Source organism: Cryptomeria japonica, chromosome 4 (assembly GCF_030272615.1).
Source record: "Cryptomeria japonica chromosome 4, Sugi_1.0, whole genome shotgun sequence".
In the NCBI taxonomy this organism is placed as follows: domain Eukaryota; kingdom Viridiplantae; phylum Streptophyta; class Pinopsida; order Cupressales; family Cupressaceae; genus Cryptomeria; species Cryptomeria japonica.
Window position 1 is genome coordinate 246,909,975 of NC_081408.1, and position 8,028 is coordinate 246,918,002.

Here is an 8,028-nt window from a genome sequence, read left to right on the forward strand (position 1 = left end):
GTTAATTATTTAGGAGTAATAATTGGCTCCTTTATAAATTTATGACCCCTTAACCACTTCTATGTTCTCCTTATGACATTGAAGGACTTATCTTTGATACTTTCTTCTTCTCTCCTATCCCAGTCAATTTCAGGGAAGGGTTGCCCTTGAAGCCTTACATTGAATTCAGGATCCAACACATCTTCCCCCTCCTCTTCTTGTATTCCTGCCACATTTATCGACAAACTCATTGTAACAATCTGTTGCAGAGTGAACCTTGACCACAATCTCCTTCTTACTTCAAATTCATCAATTTTTTTTCCCAATAGTCTTCTAATTGGGGTTCATTAAAGAAATTGACATCAACATTTAGATGTTCTACAACTTAGCCTCTACTATCAAACTTACGTCGAGCAATGTAGGGCTATAAATTCAGTTTCTTGAACTCTAATTCTAGGTTCAAAGCATAAAAAGTGGATTTGCAACTATAATATCCAAGTTAAATTGGGAAGGCAACTCCAGATTTACTCTTCGATCCTAACTTTTTATCAATATGGGAAAGTTGTCTGCAAACTTCAATAAGCACATAACTATCAAAGGCATACCTAGGCAATTTGAATGGTTGACCTTGAAATCCCCCCACTCTAATGTAAGTAAATCTATGAAATTGGATAAATAGCTTCCAAATATACTAACCAGCTCCATGGCTTTGACTGACATTCTTTTATTTGTGTCTCTCTACAGTTTAAATACAAGTCTACCTATAAAAATATTATTCCATCTTGTAACATTTTCAACATATCTCTGTTGTTGCAGGTGTGGATAATAATCATAAACCTTCATGCCATCCACCCAAGGCTCATGATGTAACCCTTGTCACTCTTTGGTACAAGCCACTATATAAAATAGATATGAGGACATATAAAAACTGTACATTCCAACAAAATTACTCAAACCCTCATGAAGCCTTTCAGCAATAACCTATGCCCAGTCAAGATATTTCTCACCAACTAACAATGCTTGAATGTAAAATTACATCTAGTCTTCCCAGTAGAAAGCATGTGAATTCCCTTTGAGTCTATTTAATAAAATCACAATAACTCGCACCTCTATTATGAAATGCTCTCTTGTAAGAGGTTTGGGTAACCGAGAACCCCCTTTCTGAAATTTTAGGAGCCAATTCCTTGAAATGACACTTTTATAAGTGCTTTTCTTCTCAGAGAAAAATGCGTATGAAGTGCCAATGGACCAATCTTCATATGAATACTTATGAGGGATTCCAATTGCAGCTATCACTTTTTCTCTGTTAATTTCTACTAACAATTCACCACTGTTGGTTCTAATGCACCTGTTACCAACATCATACCTATTCATACATGCTATCACCAATTCTGGGAAAGGAGTGGCAGTTGGGAATGCAATAACTTCAATCAAGCCACTTTTAACTATTATTTCCATCATCGAGTTAGCCTCAAGGTTTCTATCTCTTTCTAAAAAATATCCTAAGTCAGCTTGGGCCAAAGAAGTGTCAACTAGTTTTGGAAGTGTACCGACTAATCATGATGTGCGACCAAGCTTTGGAAGAGTTGGCCTCACAATGGTCACTTTTGCATTCATCAAACAATTTCTAGAAAAAACAAAATTCTATTCCAAAACAAAAAAAAATTCTATACTGACTTTCTGAGCTAGTAACACAACAGAGAAGAAATGATCAAAACTCACCTATTACCACCATCAAATCTATGAAACCCTCAAAAGTATGGAGTTGAAAATACCTTTGGCGTCCTTCGCTTCTCCAACAACAACTACCAATTTCACAACTTGAGACTTCACATATTAAGAGGTAGAATAAACTGACTAATACCTATGCATGCCTCATGATAATTCATTCAAATGTGTGAGATAACCCATGATTTGATGGGATCCTGACAACTTTCTTTATTACATATCAACTTCGCACAAACGGCTTGAGTTTTCATGATTTCTTTCCATAATTAGAATTTTAAAATATGATATGCCCAAAATATTCCTTTTGCCGCACCACCTTTGCTTGATTAATGTCCTCGGGGCCAACTTGAAATTCACTTTTAAACTTTGAACCATTTAACAAGAAGTTCAATAGTTCAAGTTCGATCCTAGGAAAATAAAAGGACTTCCACCTTGCAGCTCAACACAACACCAGGAACGAGAGAAGACTTTTAACAAACATAAAGGAGGACCTTGAACTTTGAACTTTGAACTGCTATAAGAATGGTTCAAAAGTTCAAGTTCAAAACTAACTTAACACATTAACACTCACCCGGTTAACAATAAAACAAAGCCGCGACACACATGAAGGCACCAGTTGAACCTTGAACCTTGAACCAATACACAGGTTCACCCTACGAGTTCATTGGGACAAAAAAAGTGAATTATAAAGAAAAGGTGCATAGCCAAGGACAAATCAAACCGAATGAGGAAAGCAACATTAATGACACATTATTTTGTTCAAGACAAAGACTTTAACCATGGACAAAATAATAGGGTAACACAACACATAATCAATTCCTCCAAATGGACAACAATCCCCCCTTTGGCATTGATGGCAACAATAGATGTGAAAACATTCAAGTGCCAAGAAATGCCAAACAAGTCTCCCCCAATGGAAGACAACCAACAATCACCCACACAAAGATATAACAATGAAGTTCTGAAACAAAGACCAAACTACCCCTATGAATGATATCTATGTAAAGCTCTATTTTTCACATATATCTCTCCCCCTTTGACATCAATTTCAGAAATCTGACAAAAATATCAAAGCAAAAATGAAAACCACTGAATCACAAGGCTGACTACTCCCCCTGAGCAGTAGCATCCCCACATCAATCCAAAAAGAATGATATCTCTGATAATGCATACCGAGATGATTTCAAATAACATCAATCTATTCTCTGTCGGAGGGTTAGAAACCCCTAATATGTCTCTCGGGTACTCAAATGATTCTTTAGACAAAGGCTTAGTAAAAATATTTGCAATCTGCTCTTTAGTGTTCACATACACTAGTCTAACCTTATTTTCTTCCACATTCTCCTTCAAAAAGTTATACTTGATAGATATGTGCTTTGTCTTAGAGTGAAATACTAGATTCTTTGATATGTTTATAGCAGCATAGTTATCACAGTGAACAACTACCAGTCTAATGCAATGAACTTTAATATCCTTCAACATTTGCTTCATCCATAGGACTTGTGTACAATTAGTCGCAACAACAACATACTCAGCTTTAGTAGTAGATAAATAAGTACATGATTGTTTCTTGATGATCTATGAAACCAACTTCTTTCCAAGAAAGAAAGCTCCACCAGAAGTACTTTTCCAGTCATCAACATCACCTGCCCAATCTGCATCTGTATATGCACATAAAGTAAAGTCATCATCCTTAGGGTACCATAAACCATATTCAGATGTACCTTGCAAGTATCTAAAAATTCTTTTCACCGTACTCTCATGATTTTCTCTAGGATCACTTTGATATCTTGATGCAATGCAAACAACATTCATTACGTCAAGCCTAGTCTGAGTCAAATATTGTAGACCTCCAATCATAGAATTGTATCTTGTAGGATTTACCAATGCAGATTTATCTTTCCTTGTTAATTTCTCACTTGTAATCATAGGAGTACTTATCAGTTGAGAGTCTACCATACCAAATTTCTTTAACAATTCCCTAGCATACTTAGTTTGATAGATGAAAATACCTTTACCAGTCTAATTAATCTTCAAACCTAAGAAAATTTTCATTTCCCCAATCATAGAAGTTTCAAATTCTTTCTCCATATTCTTAAAAAATTCCATGCACAACTTATTTTCACCTCCAAAAATGATGTCATCAACAAAAACTTCAATAATCAATATATCATCATCAGTGACTTTATAATATATATTATTGTCAACATATACTTTTAGTGAAACCAAGCTTCAAAAGATATTTATCTAACCTTGCATACCAAGCTCTAGGTGCCTATTTCAATCCATATAAATCTTTCTTTAACCTGCAAACCATGTTTTTTGTAGACACCTAAAAAAGTCTCATTGATCATGTACTAATTATTCGTTTAAATTAGTTAAATAATTCTTTAATTCTTTAATTAAGTTAATTAATCGTATTCTTCTAATTTCACATTTCCTCATAATCTTACTAATTATTCTATTTACTATTCCATCATCATTTAATCATTTTAACCATTGTCTAATGTTAATTAAATATTTATTATTTAATTAATTCCCCAATTTAAATAATCTTTATTATTTGAATGAATTCCATTTTCAATCCTCTCCGAATCACGAATTTTGAATCTTTGTGTCACTTGCAGGTTTCCAGCACAATATATGAGAGCCATCATACCACAAAGAAGAGAAGAACAATGGAATCTATGTGCGGCCATGGAATAGAGAGTTTTAATTGATTATTTTACATTCCTATTTTGATTGATTGTATTATTTCATTGGTTTATTTAGAATTATTTGATTAGATAGGGATTCATGTTTTCCCTCTATTTTTAATTGATTTGATAGATGAATTTTACATATGATATTTTGGTGAACTCGACGTGAACAACAACTAATTAACCTTCTCTATTTTCTGTGTGATTTTTGCAGATCGTACAATTTTTTAAAATTTTTTTTACAGGTTTGTACAGATTTGCGGAACAAATTAAGAATCACGCTTACATCATCATGTAATCGCATAGACAGGGTTACACAATTGAGCAGACAAGTTTACGCATTCATGTGGAACCCATCACGCAAAATCCCTTACAGTATTATGCAATCACTCTGTTAGGATCACACATTCATTAGGAATATTGTTGTTCTGTTTATTTTGTGCTTTTGTATTTTCTGCTCTCTGTTCTGTACAATTCTAGATGAAATTGGGTAAATCTGAATATGGTTTATTTTTATTGCATGCTTGATTATGACATTTTATGGCACGTAAGGTACAATTCAAAATTTCAGGTGCCAGGAGGATGAAGGAGCAAAGAAGACAAACCAGACCTTATTAGCAAATCCTCAAAGCAAAAAAGAAGATACAAGATATAGAGGACAAACCAGCCATCGACAGATACAATAGCCTAGTTCTCTCATATAGGGTGAAATATGATTTGATTAATATAGAATGGATAACGAGAGATATTGCTAGAGCATCACAATCTATTTTGCAGGTTCCAGATCATAATTAGATTTTTTTTTTGTTTGGTCTGTCTATGAATCACGCAATCGCTCTGTCAAAATTATGCAATCGCTCTAACAGAATTACGCAATCGCCCATTCAGGATCACACAATCACTCAGGTATTGTCACACATTCATTTTTGTCATAGTTTATTTCTCTATTTTTAGTAGATTTTATCGGGTTACTAATTATCTGTCTGTAGCCTATGGTGAATTTATAGAGAGGATAAGATTATTATTGAAGCATAAACACTCATGCTCTCACACTTCATTTTTTTTGGGCTTGAAATTAACAATGGTTAAAATGGACATGCATGTATCACACTTCAGTTTTGGGCTTAAAATTAACAATGGTTAAAATGGACATGCATGTATCACACTTCAGTTTTGGGCTTAAAATTAACAATGGTTAAAATGGACATGCATGTATAACACTTCAGGTTTGGGCTTAAAATTAACAATGGTTAAAATTGACATGCATGCATTCACATTTCAGTTTCATGTTTAACATTGACATGCACATGCATATCTAACACCTAAATTTGGGCTTTTAAAATGAACGTGAATTAGGATGCTCATAGATTAACTCATATTTCATTTTCTTAAGGGAAATAATCTTTTATTGTGTTTGGGGTGGACCTACTATTGCATTAACTACCTTTCCACCCACCTTCGAGGTCTTGGGAGAAAGGGAGAAGGTGACAACAACGCCCAATTTTATTTTATTTCAAGTAGTGAGGGGTATCTTTGACTGGGGATTTCATCACCCCACAAAGGTACTTCGAATTGGGATGTGTTGAGGATATCATCTCTCCCAACATACTCTTGAGCTGGTTTTTCGAGCCGCTATATAAATATACTGGTCAGGAGGCTAGAGTGTTGAGTGAATTCAACATATGTGGGGGCCTTCACTGCACCAATAAGCTTAACTAAATTCTCAAGTGGCTTTCACTAAGAATCCATCGTTGGATCGAGATCCATCAAAATTTACAATAAGAACCAACTTAGTATCCCAAATCCCACATTTAGTGATTCCGAGAGTGCGGATCGTACCCCATAGATAACCCTCATGTACCTTGCATTATGAGACAAAAATACCTCGGTGATAAGATCTTCAGATCTTTCGGGTAAGAGAGACTGACATGCCCGAGAAGTGTGTATCGTGGAGTGGAGCCAGTGCTACCAGACTCTCTATCTGTTCGTCTTGTTTTGGTATTTTGTTGCAGGGGCCTCATTGAATGGTGTTCACTTTCTAGCCTAAGATTGTATTTTGTGCTTTTATGTGTATCATTGTACCAGATCAATATTGAGTCAGTATTTGGGCTATTTCAGGTCCTATCTTGCATATCTCTGAATTCTCAAAGTTGGTCATAACACAGTTCAGTCATCTACATGTACCTCGAAACAATTGTTCTCAGACTTGGAAAACAACAAACTTATGCTACATACAAAATTACTAGAAACAAAGTCCATTTTGAAACATCAAATAGTCCTGCAAAATCAAGGTTTTACATACTTGTGACCATAGTTAGTCCTTGCATAGTCCTCATTTACAACCTTATTATCATCCTTAGTCCTTGCATAGTCCTTGCATAGTCCTTATTTATGTCCTTATTATCATCCTTAGTCCTTACATAGTCCTTGCATAGTCCTCATTTACATCCTTATTGTCATCCTTAGTCCTTGCATTGTCCTCATTTACATCCTCATTATCGTCCTTATTCCTTGCATAGTCCTCATTTATGTCCTTATTATCGTCCTTAGTCCTTGCATAGTCCTCATTTATGTCCTCATTATCATCCTCATATACGTCCTTATCTAGACCTCATTTATGTCTATCTTAGTTCATCATCATTTGCATAATCATCCTAGAAAGTCATAGCATGCATCTTAATGGTTCTCCTAGGTGATGGTTTGCTCCCCTTTGAGCAACCTAATCTAGTGCCAAACGACGGTCAATGAGAAATCCTTGACGATCTAGGTAACTTGGCTTGGCGATTAAAGAGAAACACACCTCAGTATATAGGAATCAAGTACAAAATAAATATATAGTATAAAATTGCCCATAGATATGATCGAGAAATTGAGGCAAAACGTCTAAGAGCAGAGGTTGAAAAAATTGCATTACAAAAATTTGAAATACTCAACAAGTCTCGCATTAAAATCCTCAATAGAGAGTCTGGTCTAGTGCTGCATATTCCATGTTTAGGTCTAGAGTCTTGCATTAGGTTCGTCTTGCATTAGGTTCCAAAACATCCTAATATAGAAGTCTTAAATGCCCATTACAAGGTCAAAAAAGGCAAAAAGTAAGATGGACCCAAACAATGACTTGTTAGTAAATCCAACTTGGAACATGGACATATCAACTAGTCAACAGTCAAATTCTCAAGCAATTCCCACAATACCTTAACTACAACACAGTCTAACACACGAAGAGATTGAATCAGCTCAACAGGACCCACGTCCTTATGATCTTATATTCTCTTATACATAACGATAGGGACAAGTATCTCTCGTTGTTATTACAAAATGGGGTCAAATTACTTGAAGATTTTGATTTCACAACAATATTACCACTAGGAAATACTCTAGGTCAAAATAGCAGTCAAATACCACATATGACACAAACACAAGCGATGACCTCAAGTTTTCCTCAAAATACACCAACATCATCTATACAAACAAATGACATTCTAAATATGAATTATCAATCAAGTGCGTCATCCTCAACAATAAATGTCAACGCACCAACACAGGCTATACCAATGATGTCAAGTGTCTCAGTACCTATTCAAACACAAGTTCCCCATACACCAAGTGCAACCCAACCTCTGGT